Source organism: Oncorhynchus nerka, unplaced genomic scaffold (assembly GCF_034236695.1).
Source record: "Oncorhynchus nerka isolate Pitt River unplaced genomic scaffold, Oner_Uvic_2.0 unplaced_scaffold_1402, whole genome shotgun sequence".
Lineage (NCBI taxonomy): Eukaryota > Metazoa > Chordata > Actinopteri > Salmoniformes > Salmonidae > Oncorhynchus > Oncorhynchus nerka.
The window spans coordinates 50,756-70,755 of NW_027039915.1; the positions used below are offsets into that span (position 1 = coordinate 50,756).

At 30.1% G+C, this 20,000-nt stretch overlaps 1 protein-coding gene across 1 annotated transcript in view; it reads left to right on the plus strand.

Moving 5' to 3' along the window:
* Positions 1 to 20,000, plus strand: part of LOC115122545 (protein kinase C epsilon type-like) — a 72,282-nt gene that overhangs the window by 50,063 nt on the left and 2,219 nt on the right. The window lies entirely within an intron of this gene.

Below are 20,000 nucleotides of genomic sequence, written 5' to 3' on the forward strand. Positions count from 1 at the left end.
GGATTGAATTAGACAGAATATAATGATTATGCATATTATACTGATATAATTAGACTGATATAATTATACAGGATAGAATGATTATGGATAGAATTATACAGGATAGAATGATTATGTATAGAATTATACTAGATATAATTAGACTGGATATAATGATTATGGATAGAATTAGACTGGATCGAATTACACTGCATAGAATTAGACTGGATCGAATTATACTGGACAGAATTAGACTGGATATAATGATTATGTATATATTTACACTGAGTAGATTTATTCCTGATAGAATGATTATGGATATAATTATACTGAAGAGAATTATACTGGATATAATGATTGTGGATATAATTATACAGGATAGAATGATTATGTATATATTTACACTGAGTAGATTTATTCCTGATAGAATGATTATGGTAATATTTATACTGGATAGAATTATACAGGATATAATGATTGTGGATATAATTATACAGGATAGAATGATTATGTATATATTTACACTGAGTAGATTTATTCCTGATAGAATTATTATGGGTAGAATATACTTATTTATTCTGGATAGAATTATTGACATAATTATACTGGATATAATGATTGTGGATAGAATTATACAGTATAGAATTATTACGTATAGACATTTACTGGATAGAATTATACTGATAAAATTATACTGGATAGAATTATACTGGATAGAATTATACTGGATATAATTATTCTGGATATAATGATTATTGATATAATTATACTGGTTAGAATGACTATGGATAGAATTATACAGATAGAATTATATGGATGGAATTATACTGATAAAATATACAGGATAGAATGATTATGTATAGAATTATACTAGATCGAATTATACTGGATAATAATTATACTGGATCGAATTACATAGAATTAGACTGTGAATTATAATTATACTGGTTAGAATGATTATGTATATAATTATACTGAGTAGATTTATTCCTGATATAATGATTATGGATATAATTATACTGAAAAATTATACAGGATATAATGATTATGTAAGATTTATACTGATATAATTAGTCTGGCTATAATGATTATGGATAGAATTAAACTGGATTTACGAATTTTACACAGCATCCAGAATTAGAAATTGGATCGAATTATACTGGAACAGAATTAGACTGTGCATAAATCTTTTAAGAATGATTATGTATATATTTACACTGAGTAGATTTATTCCTGATATACGTATGATTATGGATATAATTATACTGAAGAGAATTATACTGGGATATAATTATTATGGTAAGATTTATACTGGATAGAATTATACAGGATATAATGATTATGGATATAATTACATTTACATTTACATTTAAGTCATTTAGCAGACGCTCTTATCCAGAGCGACTTACAAATTGGTGCATTCATTATTATGACATCCAGTGGAACAGCCACTTGACAATAGTGCATCTAATTATCTTTAAGGGAATGGTTAGAATTATACTGATAGAATGATTATGGATATACTGATACTGTATATAATTAGAATGAATAGAATGATTGTGGATATAATTATACTGGATAGAATGATTATGGTTAGAATTATACTGGATAGAATGATTATGGATATACTGATACTGTATATAATTAGAATGAATAGAATGATTGTGGATATAATTATACTGGATAGAATGATTATGGTTAGAATTATACTGGATAGAATGATTATGGATATACTGATACTGTATATAATTAGAATGAATAGAATGTTTGTGGATATAATTATACTGGATAGAATGATTATGGATTGAATTACACTGGATATAATGATTATGGATATAATTCTACTGGATAGAATTCTACTGGATAGAATTATACTGGAATGAATGATTATGGATAGAATTATACAGGATAGAATGATTATGGATAGAATTAGACTGGATATAATGATTATGGATATAATGATTATGGAAAGAATTATACTGGATAGAATTATACTGAGTAGATTTATTCTGGATAGAATGATTATTGATATAATTATACTGGATAGAATGACTATGGATAGAATTATACAGGATGGAACTATACTGGATAGAAATATACTGGATAGAATAATTATGGATAGAATTATACTGGATATAATTATACTGGGTAGAAATATACTGGATAGAATGATTATGGATAGAATTTTACTGGAGAGAATTATACTGGATAGAATTATGATGGATAGAATTATACTGGATAGAATGATTATGGATAGAATTATACTGATAGAATTATACTGAGTAGATTTATTCTGAATAGAATGATTATTGATATATTATACTGGATAGAATGATTATGGATAGAATTATACTGGATGGAATTATACTGATAGAATTATACTGGATGGAATTATTATGGATAGAATTATACTGATATAATTATACTGGATAGAAATATACTGGATAGAATTATACTGGATAGAATTTTACTGGATATAATTTTACTGGATAGAATTAGACTGGATATAATTATATTGGTTACAATGATTATGGATAGAATTTTACTGGATAGAATTAGACTGGATATAATTATATTGGTTACAATGATTATGGATAGAATTAGACTGGATATAATGATTATGGATATAATTCTACTGGATATAATTCTACTGGATAGAATTATACTGGATAGAATGATTATTGATATACTGATACTGTATATAATTAGAATGAATAGAATGATTATGGATATAACTATACTGGATCGAATTATACTGGATAGAATGATTATAGATATAATTATACTGGATATAATTATACAGGATAGAATGATTATGGACAGAATTATACTGGATAGAATGGTTATGGATAGAATTATACTGGATTGAATTATACTGGATAGAATTATACTGAGTAGATTTATTCTGGATAGAATGATTATTGATATAATTATACTGGATAGAATGATTATGGATAGAATTATACAGGATAGAATTATACTGGATGGAATTATACTGGATAGAATTATACTGGATAGAATGATTATGGATAGAATTATACTGGATATAATTATACTGGATAGAAATATACTGGATAGAATGATTATGGATATAATTTTACTGGAGAGATTTATACTGGATAGAATTATGCTGGATAGAATTATACGGGATAGAATGATTATGGATAGAATTATACTGGATAGAATTATACTGATACTATATATAATTAGAATGAATAGAATGATTGTGGATATAATTATACTGGATAGAATTATACAGGATAGACTGATTATGGATTGAATTACACTGATATAATTAGACTGGATATAATTAGACTGGATAGAAATATACTGGATATAATTTTACTGATAGAATTATACTGGATATAATTAGACTGGATATAATTAGACTGGATATAATTTTACGGATATAATTATACTGGATATAATTATACTTAATAGAATTTTACTGATAGAATGATTATGGATAGAATTATACTGAGTAGATTTATTCTGATAGAGTTATGCTGATAGAATGATTATGGATAGAATTATACTGGATTGATTTATACTATATAGATAGATGTTTGCTGGATAGAATAATTATGGATAGAATTATACTGAGTAGATTTATTCTGGATAGAGTTATGATGGATAGATTATGGATTGAATTATACAGGTTAGAATGATTATGGATAGAATTATACTGGATTGAATTAGACAGAATATAATGATTATGGATAGAATTATACTGGACTGAATTAGACTGGATAGAATTATACTGGATAGAATGATTATGGTTAGAATTAGACTGGATATATTGATTATGGATATAATTATACTGAATATAATTATACTGGATAGAATGATTATGGATAGAATTATACTGGATATAATCATACTGGATAGAATTATACTGGAATGAATGATTATGGATATAATTATACTGGATATAATGATTATGGAAATCATTATATTGGATAGAATTATACTGGATAGAATGATTATGTAAAGAATTATACTGGATAGAATTATACTGGATAGAATGTTTATTGATATAATTATACTGGATAGAATTATACTGGATAGAATTATACTGGATAGAATGATTATGGATATAATTATACTGAATAGAATTAGACTGGATACAATGATTATGGATAGAATTATGCAGGATAGAATGATTATGGATAGAATTATACTGGATAGAATTATACTGGATAGAATTATACTGGATAGAATTAGACTGGATATAATTATACTGGATATAATTATACTGGATATAATTAGACTGGATAGAATGATTATGGATAGAAATATACTGGATAGAATTAGACTGGATAGAATGATTATGGATAGAATTATACTGGATAGAATTATACTGATAGAATTAGACTCGATAGAATTAGATTATGGATAGAATTAGACTGGATAGAATTATACTGAATAGTATTATACTGATAGAAATATACTTGAAATAAATTATACTTGATAGAATGATTATGGATAGAATTATACAGGATAGAATTATACTTATACTAGATATAATTATACTGGGATAGAATGATTATGGATAGAATTATACAGGAATTAGAATGAATTATGTATAGAATTATACTAGATATAATTAGACTGGATATAATGATTATGGATAGAATTAGACTGGAGATTTATTCCTGATAGAATGATAGATATAATTAGACTGGATCGAATTATACTGGATGAATTAGACTGGATAGAATGATTATGTATATATTTACACTGAGTAGATTTATTCCTGATAGAATGATTATGGATATAATTATACTGAAGAGAATTATACTGGATATAATGATTGTGGATATAATTATACAGGATAGAATGATTATGTATAGACATTTACTGGATAGAATTATACTGGATAGAATTATACTGGATAGAATTATACTGGATAGAATTATACTGAGTAGATTTATTCTGGATAGAATGATTATTGATATAATTATACTGGATAGAATGACTATGGATAGAATTATACAGGATAGAATTATACTGGATGGAATTATACTGGATAGAAATATACTGGATAGAATGATTATGGATAGAATTATACTGGATCGAATTATACTGGATATAATTATACTATATATAATGATTGTGGATATAATTATACTGGTTAGAATGATTATAGATATAATTATACTGGATAGAATGATTATGGATATAATTATACTGGATAAAATTATACAGGATAGAATGATTATGTATAGAATTATACTAGATATAATGAGTCTGGCTATAATGATTATGGATAGAATTAGACTGATCGACTTAGAATTAGACTGCATAGAATTAGACTGGATAGAATGATTATGTATATATTTACACTGAGTAGATTTATTCCTGATATAATGATTATGGATATAATTATACTGAAGAGAATTATACTGGATATAATGATTATGGTAAGATTTATACTGGATAGAATTATACAGGATATAATGATTATGGATATAATTACATTTACATTTACATTTATTTTAGCAGATCTTATCCAGAGCGACTTACAAATTGGTGCATTCACCTTATGACATCCAGTGGAACAGCCACTTTACAATAGTGCATCTAAATCTTTTAAGGGGGGGGGTGAGAAGGATTACTTTATCCTATCCTAGGTATTCCTTAAAGAGGAATATACTGAATAGAATTATACAGGATAGAATGATTACGTATAGAAATGTAGAATTATACTGGATAGAATTATACTGGTAGATTTATACTGGTAGATTTATTCTGAATGATTATTGATATAATTATACTGATAGAATGACTATGGATAGAATTATCCTGGATATTATTAGACTGGATAGAATTATACTGGATAGAATGATTATGGTTAGAATTATACTAGATAGAATGATTATGGATATAATTAGAATGAATAGAATGATTGTGGATATAATTATACTGGATAGAATGATTATGGATATAATTATACTGATATAATTATTATGGTTAGAATTATACTGGATAGAATGATTATGGATATACTGATACTGTATATAATTAGAATGAATAGAATGATTGTGGATATAATTATACTGGATAGAATGATTATGGTTAGAATTATACTGATAGAATGATTATGGATATACTGATACTGTATATAATTAGAATGAATAGAATGTTTGTGGATATAATTATACTGGATAGAATGATTATGGATATAATTATACTGGATAGACTGATTATGGATTGAATTACACTGGATATAATGATTATGGATATAATTCTACTGGATAGAATTCTACTGATAGAATTATACTGGAATGAATGATTATGGATAGAATTATACAGGATAGAATGATTATGGATAGAATTAGACTGGATATAATGATTATGGATATAATGATTATGGATAGAATTATACTGATGTAATTATACTGGATAGAATTATACTGGATGTAATTATACTGGATAGAATTATACTGGATGTAATTATACTGGATGTAATTATACTGGATGTAATTATACTGATAGAATTATACTGGATAGAATTATACTGATAGAATGATTATGGATAGAATTATACTGGATGTAATTATACTGGATAGAATTATACTGGATGTAATTATACTGATGTAATTATACTAGATGAATTATACTGGATAGAATTATACTGATAGAATTATACTGATAGTAATTATACTGATAGAATTATACTGATAGAATTATACTGATAGAATTATACTGGATGTAATTATACTGGATAGAATGATTGTGGATATACAGATGATGGATGTAATTATACTGGATAGAATTATACTGGATAGAATGATTATGGATAGAATTATACTGGATGTAATTATACTGGATAGAATTATACTGGATGTAATTATACTGATGTAATGTAATTATACTGATAGAATTATACTGGATAGAATTATACTGATATAATTATACTGGATAGAATTATACTGGATGTAATTATACTTGATAGAATTATACTGATAGAATTATACTGGATAGAATTATACTGGATGTAATTATACTGGATAGAATGATTGTGGATATACAGATGATGGATGTAATTATACTGGATATATTTATACTGGATAGAATGATTATGGATAGAATTATACTGGATAGAATTATACTGGATGTAATTATACTGGATAGAATTATACTGGATGTAATTATACTGGATAGAATTATACTGGATAGAATTATACTGGATAGAATGATTATGGATAGAATTATACTGGATAGAATGATTATGGATAGAATTATACTGGATAGAATGATTATGGATAAAATTATACTGGATGTAATTATACTGGATAGAATTATACTGGATGTAATTATACTGGATGGAATTATACTGGATGTAATTATACTGAATGTAATTATACTGGATAGAATTATACTGGATAGAATGATTATGGATAGAATTATACTGGATGTAATTATACTGGATGTAATTATACTGGATAGAATTATACTGGATGAATTATACTGGATAGAATTATACTGGATGTAATTATACTGGATAGAATTATACTGGATAGAATTATACTGATAGAATTATACTGGATAGAATTATACTGGATGTAATTATACTGGATAGAATGATTGTGGATATACAGATGATGGATGTAATTATACTGGATAGAATTATCCTGGATAGAATGATTATGGATAGAATTATACTGGATGTAATTATACTGGATAGAATTATACTGGATAGAATTATACTGGACTCAATTAGACTGGATAGAATTATACTGGATAGAATGATTATGGTTAGAATTAGACTGGATATAATCATACTGGATAGAATTATACTGGAATGAATGATTATGGATATAATTATACTGGATATAATTATACTGGATAGAATGATTATGGATAGAAATATACTGGATAGAATTATACTGGATAGAATTATACTGGATAGAATTATACCGGATAGAATTATACTGGATATAATAATACTGGATAGAATTGAACTGGATAGAATTATACCGGATAGAATTATACTGGATATAATTATACTTGATAGAATTTTACTGGATAGAATGATTATGGATAGAATTATGCTGAATAGAATTTTACTGAATAGAATTTTACTGGATATAATGATTATGGATAGAATTATGCTGGATATAATTATACTGGGGCAGAATTATATTGGATATAATTAGACTGGATAGAATTATACTGGATAGAATTATACCGATAGAATTATCCTGGATATAATTATACTGGATAGAATTATACTGGATGTAATTATACTGGATAGAATTATACTGGATAGAATGATTATGGATAGAATTATACTGGATAGAATTATACTGGATAGAATTATACTGCATAGAATTATTCTGGATATAATTATACTGGATAGAATTATACTGGATAGAATTATACTGGATAGAATGATTATGGATAGAATTATACTGGATAGAATTATACTGGATAGAATGATTATGGATAGAATTATACTGGATGTAATTATACTGGATAGAATTATACTGGATGTAATTATACTGGATATAATTATACTGGATGTAATTATACTGGATGTAATTATACTGGATGTAATTATACTGGATAGAATTATACTGGATAGAATGATTATGGATAGAATTATACTGGATGTAATTATACTGGATAGAATTATACTGGATCAAATCAAATCAAATCAAATTGTATTTGTCACATACACATGGTTAGCAGATGTTAATGCGAGTGTAGCGAAATGCTTGTGCTTCTAGTTCCGACAATGCAGTGATAACCAACAAGTAATCTAACTAACAATTCCAAAACTACTGTCTTATACACAGTGTAAGGGGATAAGGAATATGTACATAAGGATATATGAATGAGTGATGGTACAGAGCAGCATACAGTAGATGGTATCGAGTACAGTATATACATATGAGATGAGTATGTAGACAAAGTAAACAAAGTGGCATAGTTAAAGAATGCAGTCGATGATCTAGAGTACAGTATATACATATGCATATGAGATGAATAATATAGGGTAAGTAACATTATATAAGGTAGCATTGTTTAAAGTGGCTAGTGATATATTTACATCATTTCCCATCAATTCCCATTATTAAGGTGGCTGGAGTTGGGTCAGTGTCAATGACAGTGTGTTGGCAGCAGCCACTCAATGTTAGTGATTGCTGTTTAACAGTCTGATGGCCTTGAGATAGAAGCTGTTTTTCAGTCTCTCGGTCCCAGCTTTGATGCACCTGTACTGACCTCGCCTTCTGGATGATAGCGGGGTGAACAGGCAGTGGTTCGGTGGTTGATGTCCTTGATGATCTTTATGGCCTTCCTGTAACATCGGGTGGTGTAGGTGTCCTGGAGGGCAGGTAGTTTGCCCCGGTGATGCGTTGTGCAGACCTCACTACCCTCTGGAGAGCCTTACGGTTGAGGGCGGAGCAGTTGCCGTACCAGGCGGTGATACAGCCCGCCAGGATGCTCTCGACAGTGCATCTGTAGAAGTTTGTGAGTGCTTTTGGTGACAAGCCGAATTTCTTCAGCCTCCTGAGGTTGAAGAGGCGCTGCTGCGCCTTCTTCACGACGCTGTCAGTGTGAGTGGACCAATTCAGTTTGTCTGTGATGTGTATGCCGAGGAACTTAAAACTTGCTACCCTCTCCACTACTGATCCATCGATGTGGATAGGGGGTGTTCCTCTGCTGTTTCCTGAAGTCCACAATCATCTCCTTAGTTTTGTTGACGTTGAGTGTGAGGTTATTTTCCTGACACCACACTCCGAGGGCCCTCACCTCCTCCCTGTAGGCCGTCTCGTCGTTGTTGGTAATCAAGCCTACCACTGTTGTGTCGTCCGCAAACTTGATGATTGAGTTGGAGGCGTGCATGGCCACGCAGTCGTGGGTGAACAGGGAGTACAGGAGAGGGCTCAGAACGCACCCTTGTGGGGCCCCCGTGTTGAGGATCAGCGGGGAGGAGATGTTGTTGCCTACCCTCACCACCTGTGGGCGGCCCGTCAGGAAGTCCAGTACCCAGTTGCACAGGGCGGGGTCGAGACCCTCGAGCTTGATGACGAGCTTGGAGGGTACTATGGTATTGAATGCCGAGCTGTAGTCGATGAACAGCATTCTCACATAGGTATTCCTCTTGTCCAGGTGGGTTAGGGCAGTGTGCAGTGTGGTTGAGATTGCATCGCCTGTGGACCTATTTGGGCGGTAAGCAAATTGGAGTGGGTCTAGGGTGTCAGGTAGGGTGGAGGTGATATGGTCCTTGACTAGTCTCTCAAAGCACTTCATGATGACGGAAGTGAGTGCTACGGGGCGGTAGTCGTTTAGCTCAGTTACCTTAGCTTTCTTGGGAACAGGAACAATGGTGGCCCTCTTGAAGCATGTGGGAACAGCAGACTGGTATAGGGATTGATTGAATATGTCCGTAAACACACCGGCCAGCTGGTCTGCGCATGCTCTGTGGGCGCGGCTGGGGATGCCGTCTGGGCCTGCAGCCTTGCGAGGGTTAACACGTTTAAATGTCTTACTCACCTCGGCTGCAGTGAAGGAGAGACCGCATGTTTTCGTTGCAGGCCGTGTCAGTGGCACTGTATTGTCCTCAAAGCGGGCAAAAGTGATTTAGTCTGCCTGGGAGCAAGACATCCTGGTCCGTGACTGGGCTGGGTTTCTTCTTGTAGTCCGTGATTGACTGTAGACCCTGCCACATGCCTCTTGTGTCTGAGCCATTGAATTGAGATTCCACTTTGTCTCTGTACTGACGCTTAGCTTGTTTAATAGCCTTGCGGAGGGAATAGCTGCATTGTTTATATTCGGACATATTACCAGACACCATGCCCTGATTAAAAGCAGTGGTTCGCGCTTTCAGTTTCACGCTAATGCTGCCATCAATCCACGGTTTCTGGTTTGGGAATGTTTTTATCGTTGCTATGGGAACGACATCTTCGACGCACGTTCTAATGAACTCGCACACCGAATCAGCGTATTCGTCAATATTTCCATCTGACGCAACACGAAACATGTCCCAGTCCACGTGATGGAAGCAGTCTTGGAGTGTGGAGTCAGCTTGGTCTGACCAGCGTTGGACAGACCTCAGCGTGGGAGCCTCTTGTTTTAGTTTCTGCCTGTAGGCAGGGATCAGCAAAATGGAGTCGTGGTCAGCTTTTCCGAAAGGGGGCGGGGCAGGGCCTTATATGCGTCATGGAAGTTAGAGTAACAATGATCCAAGGTTTTACCACCCTGGTTGCGCAATCGATATGCTGGTAAAATTTAGGAGTCTTGTTTTCAGATTAGCTTTGTTAAAATCCCCAGCTACAATGAATGCAGCCTCCGGATAAATGGTTTCCAGTTTGCAAAGAGTTAAATAAAGTTCGTTTCAGAGCCATCGATGTGTCTGCTTGGGGGATATATACGGCTGTGATTATAATCGAGGAGAATTCTCTTGGAAGATAATGCGGTCTACATTTGATTGTGAGGAATTCTAAATCAGGTGAACAGAAGGATTTGAGTTCCTGTATGTTTCCTTCATCACACCATGTCTCGTTAGTCATGAGGCATACGCCCGCCACTCTTCTTACCAGAAAGATGTTTGTTTCTGTCCGCGCGATGCGTGGAGAAACCCGTTGGCTGCACCGCATCGGATAGCGTCTTCCCAGTAAGCCATGTTTCTGTGAAGCAGAGAACGTTGCAGTCTCTGATGTCCCTCTGGAATGCTACCCTTGCTCGGATTTCGTCAACCTTGTTGTCAAGAGACTGGACATTGGCAAGAAGAATGCTGGGGAGTGGTGCGCGATGTGCCCTTTTTCGGAGTCTGACCAGAACACCGCCTCGTTTCCCTCTTTTTCGGAGTCGTTTCCTTGGGTCGCTGCATGCGATCCATTCCGTTGTCCTGTTTGTAAGGCAGAACACCGGATCCGCGTCGCGGAAAACATATTCTTGGTCGTACTGATGGTGAGTTGGCGCTGATCTTATATTCAGTAGTTCTTCTCGACTGTATGTAATGAAACCTAAGATGACCTGGGGTACTAATGTAAGAAATAACACGTAAAAAAAAAAAAAAAACTGCATAGTTTCCAAGGAACGCGAAGCGAGGCGGCCATCTCAGTTGGCGCCGGAAGTAATGGATGTAATTATACTGGATGTAATTATACTAGATGTAATTATACTGGATAGAATTATACTGGATAGAATTATACTGGATAGAATTATACTGGATAGAATTATACTGGATGTAATTATACTGGATAGAATAATTGTGGATATACAGATGATGGATGTAATTATACTGGATAGAATTATACTGGATAGAATGATTATGGATAGAATTATACTGGATGTAATTATACTGGATAGAATTATACTGGATAGAATTATACTGGATGTAATTATACTGGATAGTATTATACTGGATAGAATTATACTGGATGTAATTATACTGGATAGAATTATACTGGATAGAATTATACTGGATAGAATGATTATGGATAGAATGATTAAGGATAGAATTATACTGGATATAATTATACTGGATGTAATTATATACTGGATAGAATTATACTGGATGTAATTATACTGGATAGAATTATACTGGATAGAATTATACTGGATAGAATGATTATGGATAGAATTATACTGGATAGAATGATTATGGATATAATTATACTTTATAGAATGATTGTGGATATACAGATGATGGATGTAATTATACTGGATATAATTATACTGGATATAATTATACTGGATATAATTATACTGGATAGAATTATACTGGATGTAATTATACTGGATAGAATTATACTGGATGGAATGATTATGGATAGAATTATACTGGATGTAATTATACTGGATAGAATTATACTGGATGTAATTATACTGGATGTAATTATACTGGATGTAATTATACTGGATATAATTATACTGGATATAATTATACTGCATAGAATTATACTGGATGTAATTATACTGGATATAATTATACTGGATAGAATTATACTGGATAGAATTATACTGGATGTAATTATACTGGATAGAATGATTGTGGATATACAGATGATGGATGTAATTATACTGGATATAATTATACTGGATAGAATGATTACTGGATAGAATTATACTGGATAGAATTATACTGGATAGAATTATACTGGATGTAATTATACTGGATAGAATTATACTGGATAGAATTATACTGGATAGAATGATTATGGATAGAATTATACTGGATAGAATGATTATGGATAGAATTATACTGGGTAGAATTATACTGGATAGAATGATTATGGATAGAATTATACTGGATGTAATTATACTGGATATAATTATACTGGATGTAATTATACTGGATGTAATTATACTGGATATAATTATACTGGATATAATTATACTGGATGTAATTATACTGGATAGAATTATACTGGATAGAATTATACTGGATAGAATTATACTGGATGTAATTATACTGGATAGAATGATACTGGATAGAATTATACTGGATGTAATTATACTGGATAGAATGATTGTGGATAGAATTATACTGGATAGAATTATACTGGATAGAATTATACTGGATAGAATGATTGTGGATATACAGATGATGGATGTAATTATACTGGATAGAATTATACTGGATAGAATGTTTATGGATAGAATTATACTGGATGTAATTATACTGGATAGAATTATACTGGATGGAATTATACTGGATGGAATTATACTGGATAGAATTATACTGGATAGAATGATTATGGATAGAATTATACTGGATGTAATTATACTGGATAGAATTATACTGGATGTAATTATACTGGATAGAATTATACTGGATAGAATGATTATGGATAGAATTATACTGAATGTAATTATATTGGATAGAATTATACTGGATGTAATTATACTGGATGTAATTTTACTGGATAGAATTATACTGATATAATTATACTGGATATAATTATACTGGATGTAATTATACTGGATAGAATTATACTGGATAGAATTATACTGGATAGAATTATACTGGATGTAATTATACTGGATAGAATGATTGTGGATAGAATTATACTGGATAGAATTATACTGCATAGAATTATACTGGATAGAATTATACTGGATGTAATTATACTGGATAGATTTGATTGTGGATAGAATTATACTGGATAGAATTATACTGGATAGAATTATACTGGATGTAATTATACTGGATATAATGATTGTGGATATACAGATGATGGATGTAATTATACTGGATAGAATTATACTGGATAGAATTATACTGGATAGAATTATACTGTATAGAATTATACTGGATGTAATTATACTTTATAGAATGATTGTGGATATACAGATGTTGGATGTAATTATACTGGATGTAATTATACTGGAAAGAATGATTATGGATAGAATTATACTGGATAGAATTATACTGTATAGAATTATACTGGATAGAATGATTATGGATAGAATTATACTGGATAGAATTATACTGGATGGAATGATTGTGGATATACAGATGATGGATGTAATTATACTGGATGTAATTATACTGGATAGAATTATACTGGATAGAATTATACTCGATAGAATTATACTGGATAAAATTATACTGGATAGAATGATTATGGATAGAATTATACTGGATAGAATTATACTGGATGGAATGATTGTGGATATACAGATGATGGATGTAATTATACTGGATGTAATTATACTGGATAGAATTATACTGGATAGAATTATACTGGATAGAATGATTATGGATAGAATGATTATGGATAGAATTATACTGGATAGAATTATACTGGATAGAATGATTGTGGATAGAATTATACTGGATAGAATGATTATGGATAGAATTATACTGGATAGAATGATTATGGATAGAATTATGCTGGATAGAATGATTATGGATAGAATTATACTGGATAGAATTATACTAGATAGAATGATTATGGATATAATTATACTGGATAGAATGATTATGGATAGAATTATACTGGATAGAATGATTATGGATAGAATTATACTGGATGTAATTATACTGGATAGAATTATACTGGATAGAATGATTATGGATAGAATTATACTGGATAGAATGATTGTGGATAGAATTATACTGGATGGAATGATTGTGGATATACAGATGATGGATGTAATTATACTGGATGTAATTATACTGGATAGAATTATATAGAATTATACTGGAATATTATGAATTATACTGGATAGAATGATTATGGATAGAATTATACTGGATGTAATTATACTGGATAGAATGATTATGGATAGAATTATACTGGATAGAATTATACTGGATAGAATTATACTTTATAGAATGATTGTGGATATACAGATGATGGATGTAATTATACTGGATGTAATTATACTGGATAGAATGATTATGGATAGAATTATACTAGATAGAATGATTATGGATAGAATTATACTGGATAGAATGATTATGGATAGAATTATACTGGATATAATTATACTGGATAGAATTATACTGGATGTAATTATACTGGATAGAATGATTGTGGATAGAATTATACTGGATAGAATTATACTGCATAGAATTATACTGGATAGAATTATACTGGATGTAATTATACTGGATAGATTTGATTGTGGATAGAATTATACTGGATAGAATTATACTGGATAGAATTATACTGGATGTAATTATACTGGATAGAATGATTGTGGATATACAGATGATGGATGTAATTATACTGGATAGAATTATACTGGATAGAATGATTATGGATAGAATTATACTGGATAGAATTATACTGGATGTAATTATACTTTATAGAATGATTGTGGATATACAGATGTTGGATGTAATTATACTGGATGTAATTATACTGGATAGAATTATACTGGAAAGAATGATTATGGATAGAATTATACTGGATAGAATTATACTGTATAGAATTATACTGGATAGAATGATTATGGATAGAATTATACTGGATAGAATTATACTGGATGGAATGATTGTGGATATACAGATGATGGATGTAATTATACTGGATGTAATTATACTGGATAGAATTATACTGGATAGAATTATACTGGATAGAATTATACTCGATAGAATTATACTGGATAAAATTATACTGGATAGAATGATTATGGATAGAATTATACTGGATAGAATTATACTGGATGGAATGATTGTGGATATACAGATGATGGATGTAATTATACTGGATGTAATTATACTGGATAGAATTATACTGGATAGAATTATACTGGATAGAATGATTATGGATAGAATGATTATGGATAGAATTATACTGGATAGAATTATACTGGATAGAATGATTGTGGATAGAATTATACTGGATAGAATGATTATGGATAGAATTATACTGGATAGAATGATTATGGATAGAATTATGCTGGATAGAATGATTATGGATAGAATTATACTGGATAGAATTATACTAGATAGAATGATTATGGATATAATTATACTGGATAGAATGATTATGGATAGAATTATACTGGATAGAATGATTATGGATAGAATTATACTGGATGTAATTATACTGGATAGAATTATACTGGATAGAATGATTATGGATAGAATCATACTGGATAGAATGATTGTGGATAGAATTATACTGGATGGAATGATTGTGGATATACAGATGATGGATGTAATTATACTGGATGTAATTATACTGGATAGAATTATACTGGATAGAATTATACTGGATAGAATGATTATGGATAGAATTATACTGGATGTAATTATACTGGATAGAATGATTATGGATAGAATTATACTGGATAGAATTATACTGGATAGAATTATACTTTATAGAATGATTGTGGATATACAGATGATGGATGTAATTATACTGGATGTAATTATACTGGATAGAATGATTATGGATAGAATTATACTAGATAGAATGATTATGGATAGAATTATACTGGATAGAATGATTATGGATAGAATTATACTGGATATAATTATACTGGATGCAATTATACTGGATAGAATTATACTGGATAGAATTATACTGGATGTAATTATACTGGATAGAATGATTGTGGATAGAATTATACTGGATAGAATTATACTGGATAGAATTATACTGGATGTAATTATACTGGATAGAATGATTGTGGATATACAGATGATGGATGTAATTATACTGGATAGAATTATACTGGATAGAATGATTATGGATAGAATTATACTGGATAGAATTATACTGGATGTAATTATACTTTATAGAATGATTGTGGATATACAGATGTTGGATGTAATTATACTGGATGTAATTATACTGGATAGAATTATACTGGATAGAATGATTATGGATAGAATTATACTGGATGTAATTATACTGGATAGAATTATACTGTATAGAATGATTATGGATAGAAATATACTGGATAGAATTAGACTGGATAGAATGATTATGGATAGAATTATACTGGATAGAATTATACTGGATGGAATGATTGTGGATATACAGATGAATTATACTGGATAGAATTATACTGGATAGAATTATACTCGATAGAATTATACTGGATAGAATGATTATGGATAGAATTATACTGGATAGAATGATTATGGATAGAATTATACTGGATAGAATTATACTGGATGGAATGATTGTGGATATACAGATGATGGATGTAATTATACTGGATGTAATTATACTGGATAGAATGATTATGGATAGAATTATACTTTATAGAATGATTATGGATAGAATTATACTGGTTAGAATTATACTGGATAGAATGATTATGGATAGAATTATACTGGATAGAATTATACTGGATAGAATTATACTGGATAGAATTATACTGGATAGAATGATTATGGATAGAATTATACTGGATGGAATGATTATGGATATAATTATACTGGATAGAATGATTATGAATAGAATTATACTGGATAGAATTATACTGGATAGAATGATTATGGATAGAATTATACTGGATAGAATTATACTGGATAGAATTATACTGGATAGAATTAGACTGGATAGAATTATACTGGATATAATTATACTGGATAGAATTAGACTGGATAGAATGATTATGGATAGAAATATACTGGATAGAATTAGACTGGATAGAATGATTATGGATAGAATTATACAGGATAGAATTATACTGGATAGAATTATACTGGATAGAATTAGACTCGATAGAATTAGACTCGATAGAATTAGACTGGATAGAATTATACTGGATAGTATTATACTGGATAGAAATATACTTGAAATAATTATACTTGATAGAATGATTATGGATAGGATTATACTTGATAGAATTATACTTGATAGAATTATACTGGATAGAATGATTATGGATATAATTAGAGTGGATTGAATTAGACAGAATATAATGATTATGCATATTATACTGGATATAATTAGACTGGATATAATTATACAGGATAGAATGATTATGGATAGAATTATACAGGATAGAATGATTATGGATAGAATTATACTGGTTAGAATTATACTGGATAGAATGATTATGGATAGAATTATACTGGATAGAATTATACTGGATAGAATTATACTGGATAGAATTATACTGGATAGAATGATTATGGATAGAATTATACTGGATGGAATGATTATGGATATAATTATACTGGATAGAATGATTATGAATAGAATTATACTGGATAGAATGATTATGGATAGAATTATACTGGATAGAATGATTATGGATAGAATTATACTGGATATAATTATACTGGATAGAATGATTATGGATAGAATTATACTGGATAGAATGATTATGGATAGAATTATACTGGATAGAATGATTATGGATAAATTATACTGGATAGAATTATACTGGATAGAATGATTATGGATAGAATTATACTGGATAGAATTATACTGGATAGAATTATACTGGATGTAATTATACTGGATGTAATTATACTGGTTAGAATTATACTGGATAGAATTATACTGGATAGAATGATTAAGGATATAATTATACTGGATAGAATGATTATGCATAGAATTATACTGGATAGAATTATACTGGATAGAATTATACTGGATAGAATTATACTGGATGTAATTTTACTGGATAGAATTATACTGGATGTAATTTTACTGGATAGAATTATACTGGATGGAATGATTGTGGATATACAGATGATGGATGTAATTATACTGGATGTTATTATACTGGATAGAATTATACTGGATAGAATGATTATGGATAGAATGATTATGGATATAATTATACTGGATAGAATGATTATGGATAGAATTATACTGGATGGAATGATTATGGATAGAATTATACTGGATAGAATTATACTGGATGTAATTATACTGGATGTAATTATACTGGATAGAATGATTATGGATAGAATTATACTGGATGGAATGATTGTGGATATACAGATGATGGATGTAATTATACTGGATGTAATTATACTGGATGTAATTATACTGGATAGTATTATACTGGATAGAATTATACTGGATATAATTATACTGGATAGAATGATTATGGATAGAATTATACTTTATAGAATGATTATGGATAGAATTATGCTTTATAGAATTAGACTGGATAGAATGAATGTGGATAGAATTAGAATGGATAGAAGTATACTGGTTAGAATGATTATGGATAGAATTATACTGGATAGAATGATTATGGATAGAATTATACTGGATGGAATGATTATGGATAGAATTATACTGGATAGAATTATACTGGATAGAATTATACTGGATGTAATGATTGTGGATATACAGATGATGGATGTAATTATACTGGATGTAATTATACTGGATGTAATTATACTGGATATAATTATACTGGATAGAATGATTATGGATAGAATTATACTGGATAGAATGATTATGGATAGAATTATACTGGATGGAATGATTGTGGATATACAGATGATGGATGTAATTATACTGGATGTAATTATACTGGATGTAAATATACTGGATGTAATTATACTGGATAGAATTATACTGGATAGAATGATTATGGATGGAATGATTGTGGATATACAGATGATG